Source organism: Phocoena phocoena, chromosome 3 (assembly GCF_963924675.1).
Source record: "Phocoena phocoena chromosome 3, mPhoPho1.1, whole genome shotgun sequence".
In the NCBI taxonomy this organism is placed as follows: domain Eukaryota; kingdom Metazoa; phylum Chordata; class Mammalia; order Artiodactyla; family Phocoenidae; genus Phocoena; species Phocoena phocoena.
The window spans coordinates 102,442,548-102,453,966 of NC_089221.1; positions in this window are offsets into that span (position 1 = coordinate 102,442,548).

Below are 11,419 nucleotides of genomic sequence, written 5' to 3' on the forward strand. Positions count from 1 at the left end.
AGGTATAAAGTTGGGTTGCTTATTTTTGATTTTTCTTATTTCCTGAGGTAAGATTGTATTGCTATAAAGTTCCCTCTTAGAACTGCTTTTGCCACATTTCATATGTTTTGGATCATCCTGTTTTCGTTTTCATTTGTCTCTAGGTATTTTTTATTTCCTGTTTGATTTGTTCAGTGATCCAGTGGTTGTTTAGTAATATATTGTTTAGCCTCCACATGTTTCTGCTCACAATTGTTTTCTTGTAGTTGATTTCTAATCTCATAGTGTTGTGGTCAGGCAAGGTGCTAGATATGATTTCAATTTTCTTAAATTTACTGAGGCTTGCTTTGTGGCCCAGCATGTGATCTATCCTGGAGAATGTTCTATGTGCACTTGAGAAGGTGTATTGTGCTGCTTTTGGATGGAATGCGCTATAAATATCAATTAAGTCCATCTGGTCTAATGTGTCATTTAAGGCCTGTGTTTCCTTATTGATTTTCTGTCTGGATGATCTGTCCCTTGATGTAAATGGGGTATTAAAGCCCCTCACTATTATTGTGTTACTGTCAATTTCTCCTTTTATGACTGTTAGCATTTGCCTTATATATTGAGGTGCTCCTATGTTGGGTGCATATATATTTACAATTGCTACATCTTCTTCTTGGATCGATCCCTTGATCATTATGTAGTGTCCTTCTTTGTCTCTTGTAACAGTCTTTTTTTTTAAGGTCTATTTTGTCTGATATCAGTATTGCTACTCCCGCTTTCTTTTGATTTTCATTTGCATGAAATACCTTTTTCCATCCCCTCACTTTCATTCTGTATGTGTCCCTAGATCTGAAGTGTGTCTCTTTTAGACAGCACATATATGGGTGTTGTTTTTGTATGCATTCAGCCAGTCTATGTTTTTGGTTTAATCTGTTTACATTTCAGGTAATTATTGATATGTATGTTCTTATTGCCATTTTATTCATTGTTTTGGACTTGTTTTCGTAGGTCTTTTTTCTTCCCTTCCTCTTTTGTTCTATTGTGATTTGATGACTATCTTTAGTGTTGTGTTTGTATTGCATTTTCTTTTTTGTGTGTACATCTATTGTAGACTTTTGGTTTGTGGTTACCATGAGTTTTTGATGTAGCAGTTTATATATATACACAACTATTTTAAGTTGCTGGTCTCTTAATTTCAAATGCACATCCAATATCCTGCATTTGTACTCTCCTCTTCTCACAATTGCTGGTTTTGATATCATATTTGTGTGTGGATGATCTACTACATTTATGTTTGCCTTTACTGGTGAGCCTTCCCATTTGTAATTTTCTTGTTTCTAGTTGTGACCTTTCCTTTCCTTCTAGAGAAGTTCCTTTAGCATTTGTTACAAAGCTGGTGTAGTGGTGCTGAATTCTCTTAGCTTTTGCTTGTCTGTAAAGCTTTTGATTTCTTTGTCAAATCTGAATGAGAGCCTTGATGGGTAGAGTATTCTTGGTTGTAGGCTTTTCCCTTTTATCACTTGAAATATATCATGCCACTCCCTTCTGACCCACAGAGTTTCTGCTGAGAAATCAGCTGATTACTTTATGGGAATTTCCTTGTATGTTGTTTGTTGCTTTTCCCTTGTTGCTTTAATATTGTCTCTTTGTCTTTAATTTTTGTCAATTTGATTAATGTGTTCCTCAGTGTGTTTCTCCTTGGGTTTATCCTGCCTGGGACTCTCTGTGCTTCCTGAACTTGGGTGACTGGTTCCTTTCCGATGTTAGGGAAGTTTTCAGCTATTATCTCTTCATGTATTTTCTCAGGCCTTTTCTCTCTCTCTTCGCCTCTGGGACCCCTATAATGTGAATGTTGGTGAATTTGATGTTGTCCCAGATGTCTCTTAAAGTGTCCTAATTTCTTTTCATTCTTTTTTCTTTATTCTGTTCCACAGTAATGCTTTCCACAATTCTTTCTTCCAGCTCACTTATCTGTTCTTCTGCCTCATTTATTTTCCTATTGATTCCTTCTGGTGTATTTTTCATTTCAGTTATTGTATTGTTCAACTCTTTGTTTTTTATATCATCTAGCTCTTTGTTAAGCATTTCTTATGTCTTCTTGGTCTGTGCCTCCATTCTTTTTCTGAGATCTTGGATCATCTTTACTATCATTTCTCTGAATTATTTTTTTAGGTAGATTGTCTATCTCTGTTTCACTTGTTCTTCTGGGGTTTTATCTCGTTCCTTCATCTGGAACATATTGCCCTGCCATCTCATTTCGTCTAACTTTCTGTGTTTGCAGTCCCACAGGCTGCAGGAATTTAGTTGCTGCTGCTTCTGGTGTCTGCCCCCATCTTGTTGTTGCTTCTTCTTTGTCTTTGGAAGTAGAATATCATTTTCAGTAGGTTCGAGTCTCTTTTGTTGATGGTTGTTCAGCAGTTAGTTGTGATTTCGGTGTTTTCATGAGAGCAGGTGAGCTCAGGTCCTTCTACTCTGCCTTCTTGTCCTCAGACCCTTACAAAGCTTTTGTTTTCCTTTGTGCTCTGTCTAGTTTCACTTGTTTATAATGGGCAGAGGCCTTTTACCTGGTGATTCAGGTAGAGATCCTGGTGAGAAATGGATGCACTGACATGTCAGCTCAGGATGTGTGCAGAGGTTTTTTTCTTATTCTTGCATTTGAAACAAATTCCTGTCTTTTCATTTTCCATAAGTTTCTCTTTCTATGAAATTAGATGTAAGAGTTACCCATCCTGGTCTTGAAGGGGTGTCCTTATGTGGGTGTGTCCATCTACAGTCTGTGTGTGTCTAGTGGCTTTTGATGGGAGAACACGAGTCATGTCTTCCCCCAGGGTATGCTGACAGCTATCACTGAGGTGGGCCACAGAGATGGCAGAGCTAGAGCCAGAGCCAGGTGTGAGCTGGGGCTTCTCCTATGTTCAGTGCCTGACACCACTGTATTGAGGGTGGCTTCAGGTCTCAAGGTGCTAAAGAAGAGGCCCTAAGGCTTGGATCCAAGCTGGTTCTGTTCTAAGTGTGTGCTCCTCACTCCGCCCAGCATTAATACCTTAGCTCCAGATGGAAGCAGAGTTGGAGCAAGAGGGGCCAGATCAGGCACCCAGTGCAGGCCAGGGCCTGTACTGGAGTGGTCCCATATACCATTCAGAGTTCCAGACCACTCCTGATCTGCTGCCTCCAAGAGTGCCAGTAAGGGCCATTCCAAACCCATTCAGATGTAGTGCCAGGTATAAGCCAGCTCTGTCCTCCACAACTGCACATTCCCCCTGGCAGCAGCAACCTTCATCCTAGTGGGATGCTGCCCCACAGAGCAAGAGGGGCCAGAGTGGGCACTCAGTGTGGGCCAGGGTGCATGGTGGGGTGTCATGGGAAACTGGCCAGAGTCCCAGGCAGTCTCAAACTGCTTACTCAGCCTTGTTTGGGGAACAAGGAAGCATGTGCTTGCACTTCACAAGTGCAGTCCAAGTTTCTCACAGCCCCCCTACCAGTCTTACTGGTCCTCAAACAAGCCAAGGGGACTCATCTTCCTGGTATTGGACTCAAGGTCTGGCACATCCCATATGTGGTTTGAACCACTCACTTCCCAGCAAGTATCTCCAGGCCTGTGTAATACCCCCCTTCTGTGTCCCCTCCCAGGGGTGCAGGTCCTGACATGATCACTTCTCTTTCCTTCCTACCTGACTTTGTGTGGCTCTTTCTTTATAGCCTTGGTTTCTTTATCACCTTTATAGTCTTTCTGCCAGTCTACAGTTTGTTTTCAGTAAGAATTGCTCCACATGTATATATATATATTTTTTTTTGATGTGTTCATGGAGGGGAGACAAGCTTAGCGTCCTCCTACTCCACCATCTTGATCTCTCTAGTCATTATTTCTTTACATAAGCTTTCTGCCCCCTTTCTCTCTTTTGGTACTCTCATAGTACATATATTGTTTCACTTAATGGTATCCCATAATTCACATAGGATTTCTTCAGTTTTTCATTCTTTTTTCTTTTTTCTCCTCTGACTGGATAATAACAAATGACCTGTTCTCAAGTTCACAGATTCTTTCTTCTGTATCATTAAAGCCTGCTGTTGATGTTTTTCTTGCATTTTTGTTCATTCCATTATAATCTTCAGCTCCAGAATGTTTTTTTGGATTTTGTTGTTTTGTTTTTATGATTTCTCTCTCTCTCTCTCTGTTGAGCTTCTCATTTGGTTTATGTATTGTTTTCCTAATTTGTCTATTTGTATTCTTATAGCTCACTAGTCTTCCTTAAACCAATTATCTTGAATTCTCTGTCAATTCATAGTTTTTATTTCTTTGGAGTCGATTACTGGAAAATTATTGTGTTTCTTTGGTTGTGTCATGCTTCCTTGATTTTTCACCTTTATTGTAGGCTTGTGTTGATGTCTCTGCATTTGATGGAACAGTAACCTCTTCCAGAATTTATGGACAGGTTTTGGTGGGAAAAGATCATCAGCATGTGGTACAAGGGCAGTGGCTGAGTGGGGTGTGGTAGTTCTGGCTCCAGGTAAGTCCTGGTGCTGCTGCTCCCTGCAGCTCCATCAGCTGAGGTCACTGTTCACAAAGATTGCTGGGGTCTTCATTGGCCAGGGCTGTGACTGTCTGAAGCAGTGGTGGGGTCTGATGGGGTCTTTGGTGGTAAAGTCTTCTAGGGAACTCCTGATCTTTCTTCTCCTGCTGGGGTTGTCATGGCAAAGGGTATCCCTTTTGGATCCATGTCCAGCTCATGAGAGCCGTCGTGGTAGAGTTGGCATTGGTGTCTGATGCATAGGCACCATGGAACAGCTATGAAGTTGGGCTCTGGAGTGGATGTCCACAGAGCAACAGCGGCTCCAGGGATTGGGGCACTGGCTGCCCACAGTGGTGGTTGCTCTGGTATCTGAGATGTTGGTGCAAGCTGAGCAGCCAAGGAGCTGGGAGCTGGAGAGTGGGTGCATTTGTAGAGACAGTAACTCCAGAATCTGGGGCACTGCCTAGCCCTCAGTGGTGTTGACTCCAGTGCCCAAGATGTGGGTACACACAGAACAGGCACACAAAGAGCACATGCACAGTCAGGGTCTGAAGTTTTGGGACATGCATAACAGCTGTGGCTCTGGGGTCTGGGGTAAGTATGGGGCTTGGTGGGAGGGGTGGCATCCTTGGTCCCAGGACACCAGACTCTTTCTTGGGGGGTTGTAGTATCTCCTCTCTGAGGGGTCCATTATGGCAATGGTTGTTGCTTACCTCAGTAGTGAAATCTGCTTGTATTCTCTGTGGAGCAGGCCATTGGGATTCATATGCACAAACACAATGGAGTAGTCCATACTGTCACGGGGGCTGTTGAGCTCCTCAGTGGCAAAGTCTGTTGGGATTCTCCACAGAGCATGCCATGGGGAATGTGGTGGCCTTTGCCATGTGGCTGACACCGATAGCCTTCAGCTTTTTTATTTTTTGGTTCCTAGCTGTCTCTGGACACCTCAGCTATGCTGATTTCCTCGGAGATCTTTGTCATGCAGTTATTCTTGTTTGGTTCCACTGTGTTGCTATAGGCTCTTAATTGGACTCTTGAGTCCTCCCAGGGCTGTTTTCATTCATGAATAGCTGCATACTTGTTATATTTTCTTGAGTAATGAAGGCTGGTATCTCCTACTCCATTATCTGGTTCTTTTCTGCCTTATTTCACTGGCTATGAACCTTTCATACAGTCTTGAACAGAGATAATGAGAGGAGATACTGTTTTGTTCTTGATCTTTTGGGAAAGCACTCACTCTTTTACTATTAAGTATGTTAGCTATAGGGTCCTGTAGATGTCCTTTATCAGATTGAAGAAGTTCCCTTATATTCTTAGTTTGCTGGGAGTGTTTATCAGGAATGGATGTTGGATTTTGACAAATGCTTTTTCTCACTTGACTGCTATTGTCACTCGTACCCAGAATTGGCTATTGACACGTTCTATGGAAATGCTTTGGACGCTATGGATTTTAAGGCCATCTTAGATTCCAGCTGAGTGTGCCTACACACACACACCCCTTTGCTAGCTAAGCTTTGGGAGCACAGGCTTATAAACATACTGGTTTGTTGTTGTTTTTGTTTTTCTCATTCTCCCCCTATACCTACCTCCGAAGTTTTAGTGTGACTAGCAACTACTCTGATGTAGCTTATGACATAAATTGTTCCTCTGGTTCAAACAAGTTTGATGCTACTTTTAATATCAAATTTAGTATCCAAATACTCTTACAAAATCTGAGAAAAAGTCTTGATATAAAATAACATGCATGAGCAAAGCTTCTACTAATAAAGCTGTGATTGGAAACTTTGTTGCTTACTCTACTTTATAGTAACAGAATCTATCAGAAACAGAACAGTGAGTGTAGATAAAGGACGAGGAGAAGGAAAATGCAGAAATGCTATTTTGGTCATTCTTTGCTGTTGATTACATGAAGGGATTGGAGGTGCACTGTCACCTGTAATTTTTCCTGATAACCATGAAGGGTATAATCTCTTTCCAAGATAACATACTAGGAAGAACAATAGTAATACTTTATATATAACTACAGTTGACCCTTGAACAACATGGGTTTGAACTGTATGGGTCCACTTATACAAATATATACTATAGAACTATGTGATCTGATCTGTGGTTGAATCTTCAGATGCAGAACCGCAGGTAGGAGGGTCGTCCTAAAGTTACAGGTGGATTTTTGACTGCCAGGGTTGGCACTGCTAACACATGCATTGTTCAATAATCAACTGTATGTAGAACTGTATACTACATAAAGCACCTACATGTAGTGTGTATGTATGTGTATATATATATATATATTATATAATAAATGTATATAAATCTATAATTTGATCTCTGTGGAACAGGCAGATTATTCTCTTTCATTTGGTAGAACAGCATGCCACTAGCAATTGCTAAATATGTACACACATTGAAGGAAGCATTGAAATGAATACTGCACATGTGCTCCAAATTTTAAGCTTAGATTCATGACAGAATATACTAGATTGACAATTACTTCTCATGTGTACGTATACGGCTAGATTCATAGACATATTCAGATAGATCTGGACAGTGACACTAAGGTTCAAGTGATAATATAAGGGGTAAAGAGTAATCGAGCCAGTGAACCCACCTGACAATTTTATAGACCTTAGGAAGAAAAAGAAAAGGTATACCACAGGAAAATTGAGGTGTGAGCTCTTCTTTCCACTCTTTCGTTCCCTCGTTTTTCTTTCTCCTTCTTTCTTTCTTCCTTTTCTTTTTTGCGGGTTTATAAAGAATCTTTTACAGACAAATTTTGGGTGTCATTTGTTCCCAGTAAACACTTACACATTCATAGGGAGATAAGAGAGAAAGAAGTGTGAATTGATAACAGGGAGAGAGGTGGTAGGCCAAATGTGGGCTGGCTATTACAGTTTTTATTGGTGAAAAAAAGTCTGTGGGCTAAATCACTTCTGAAGACTATTTATAAAACTTTCCTATTTGGTACCTTGATTCTCTTTGTGCAAATTTTACAAATTTCAGTTGGTTCCCTAAATAAACTTCTGCCAGAAACCTTCAAGAGAATACCATTAATCTCACCTGCCAACAGTGAAGCTAAATCAGGAATTGAAAGTTCCTTCCTTGAGGCAACAACCGGGCACTACACCAGTCTACTATGCTATCTCATCCAATCTAAACAGGATGACTCAAGATATGTGCTGAATATTAATATCTCAAGTTCTTGATTTGACATCCCATTTTCAGGGCATCTTTGCACACAATCTGAACTGAATTCAAGTAATGCAATAATAGCCTTGCTTGAAATTCAGAATTTCTCTCAAGAAAACAGATGGAAATTTTAGTAACCAAATCTTTCTCAATTTTTCAGATTACAGAAAGAAGTCATAGAAATGAAATGAGTTCTTTAATGCTTTTCATCTTGCTCCATCTATTCATTAATATGAGAATTTGCTTTAAAAATGAGCAAATCTACTAGGCATAGGCTCTCTCACTATTGGGTTGGCATTCACTAAAATTTACAATAATGTCAAAGTAGGATTTTGCAATAATATTTCATTTGCCCTGGCCAAGTTTTAATCTAAAATATTGAGGAAAATTCAGCACTCATCCAATGAATCTGCATGCTTTTGACTAGTTAACATGTTAATCAAGAAAAGGGTTGTGCTGTCCAACTATTAGATAAGCTATTTGGAAAAGAAAAAATATTTCTCTGTGAATTTGTGGATGAAATGTTTCCAAGAAGAAATTATAAATGGACCCTATTTTAGTTCTCTCCTGTTATGAATGACAGGTTTAACATTCTTAGAAATCCTAAGAATATAATGACTACATCTTTAAAAGCCTCTAGGGATTATTGTACATTAACGTATCAGAGTCAGTAAATTATTTATCTATAAATTAGTCTTTCTAAACAGATTTCCAGCCCCCTTCAATTTGAAAGCTAAACTTCTGAGTCTCTATTTCAGCAACTTTATATCTGAAGAGCCTACATCTGTAAAAACATTTCTAATGAAAACATGAAGACAACCCCCAGAGAAGCAAATAAAATGAGATTTAAGTATATAGCAGCCCTTCTACTGTTACATTCCTAACAATAGTGGGTTCTAATTTGATGCCAAATAGAGGTTATATAACAAAATCAGTGAGCACTCTAGTGCTTTTGGTTTCAGTGAAAAATTTAGGTGCTTAAACATTTCCGTCTGTACTTCCACATTTACATCAAGATGGAGGAGTTATGTCTTTGTCTGCCAAGTCACAGAAGCCGAGGGCCCATCGGATAGGAAGATACATAGATTGTGTTCTAAGGCAGGTGGCAGAAGAAGTGCATGCTGGGAAGTCTGTGTTCTGAGGCCTTTGTCCCAGTTGCCAAAACACAAATATCAAAGACGGATTTGAATTTTCAAGTCATACCATGTTAAAAATTATCCACCCAGACTTTATTCAGCCCTCCCACGCAAACCATTTCGTCAATTAATAAGACCACCAACCAACAATAAGACTACCTCACAGTAGCAACAAACTACCAGACTACCAAACTAACAGACTATCTCAATCGAAAAGATATTAAGCCTAATTTAGGGAACTAGTAATCCACTGTGAAAAATTCTCACTCAAATTTATGTCCATGTTCTGGACTACCTGCTAAATTAAATAACCAGTACTGTTTTGTGTTGATTTTGTCATTATTCTTTTTTAAAAGGATAATAAGACCTTAATTTTATAATACATGAAGGCATTACAATTCCAAGTTTCAAGGATGCTCCAATTTTACCTTTAGAGGTTGGGATGGAAAAAGTAGCCATTAATTTTCACTAATTTCAGAATTTGCCAACAAAGGCACTACAAACGTATAATGAAGTATCTGATCCACTCCTACAATCAAGGAATGAAAAGATAGTATCTTTAAAAATGGCTTGCCAGGAGGCTCATGTGCAAAAACCCTTTTAGTATTTAAACACTGGGTAGGCAAATCTGAAGCAAACTTTTTAAATTGTTTTTTTTAATTATATACATTTTATATAACATAAAATTTTAACAATTTTAAGCGTACAATTCAGTGGCGTTACATATATTCACAATGCAACCATTTCCACTATCATCATCCTCAACAGAAACTCTGTACCTATTCAGCAGTAACTCCCCAATTCCTGCACCCCCTCTCCCAGGTAACCTCTATTGTACCTTCTGTCTCAATGCAATTGAAGCATACTTTTAAAAAGCCAAACAGGGCTTCCCTGGTGGCGCAGTGGTTGAGAGTCCGCCTGCCGATGCAGGGGACACGGGTTCGTGCCTCGGTCCGGGAAGATCCCACATGCCGCGGAGCGGCTGGGCCCGTGAGCCATGGCCGCTGAGCCTGCGCGTCCGGAGCCTGTGCTCCGCAACGGGAGAGGCCGCAACAGTGAGAGGCCCGCATACCGCAAAAACAAAAATAAAAGCCAAACAATCCAACAAACAAATCCCTCAGTTTCAACAGAGCCGGGTCAGTGAGGCCAGGAAAGCGCATTCTCCCAGTACCTCAGTCATTAATTTTTATGTCTATTTTGACTGGCAGACCATACACTATTTTTTCTTCATGAATGCAGCAACTATTGAGTACCTACCTGGGGAAGCCACTATTTTAGTCCTGGCAAATGGCAGAAAGTAACACAGACCTAACCTCTGTCCTCATGGACCTTCTATTCTAGTTAACCACGCTTCTCCTTATCCCCACTCTAGAAATCACGTGGGAAAGTGTGCAATTTTGATAGGATACCAGTGGCACGACACATGCCCTGTATCAATAATCCATTTCCAGCATAAGAGGACTGACTGCTCAGAGGTGTTACGGCAGAACATTATCTACCGTTCTCTATTTTAGGTCACTGCTTTACTAGGTAATGGATAATAGAACAGCTGAGCTATACTAACTGATTGATAAATGTTATACCCTTATTTGGGCCTTCTGCATCTGTTTCATTTAATTTAACATCTGATAAAATGCTATATACCATAGAAGCTGGGCATACAAAAATACTTAAGGTTTCCAATTTTAGGATCAAATTTGGAATTTCATTTATATGAAATGTCCAGAATAGGCAAATCCACAGAGACAGAAAGTAGCTAAGTGGCTGTCAAGGGCTGGGGAGAGGGGTAAAGGGGGAATGATTGCTAATGAGTGTGGTGCTTCTTTAGGGGATGGTGGAAACGTTTCAGTATTAGATAGCAATGATGGCTGCACAACCGTGTGAATATACTAAAAATCACGGAAGTGCATACTTTAAAATGGTGAATCCTATGGTATGTGAATCGTATCAATCAAAAAGTCAAGTCAGGTATTCAGTCAAGCCAGACACAATGGTAGTGAGAGGCCAAATTTTCAAAGTCCATCCATAGCTACCAGGGAACCCTTTTTATAGACTGTAAGAACCAGGTCAGTCAGTCCATTCTGAGGTGGCTGAGAACAAGCAATATGTACTGGGGCAATCTGAGGACTCAGATTCGGGCTGGGACGTATCTGGACAGAGCAGTAAGTGGATGAGAAAGTCATCTGATCAGACTTGCCTGTTGTAATCTTAAATCGTTCATGCAGTGCCTTAATACATCCTTAAATCATACTCAAAACTTCCACACCTGCTGGAAGCAACAGGATCCCAAGTCTATATAGAAATCACTGGGATATACCTGTAAAGGAACTCTTCCAATTTATACAGACATGGCACCACACATACCGGGAAGACGTAGTAATACACCTTCCGCGCAGTATGTGCTAGCCTTACACATGGAACTAGGCTTTCTCCGTGAAAAGGAATCACAAACGTTTTAAAGGTAAACTTTGTTTCACATGAAAATACCTGACGAAAGGTCTGCTGTTACATATAGTACTGAGGAAACTTCTTATTCACTCACCTACTCACTTGGTCATTCACTCGTCCCTCTACTATGGTCATAACTCAACTCCCAGGCACCGATGATAATTCAGTAAG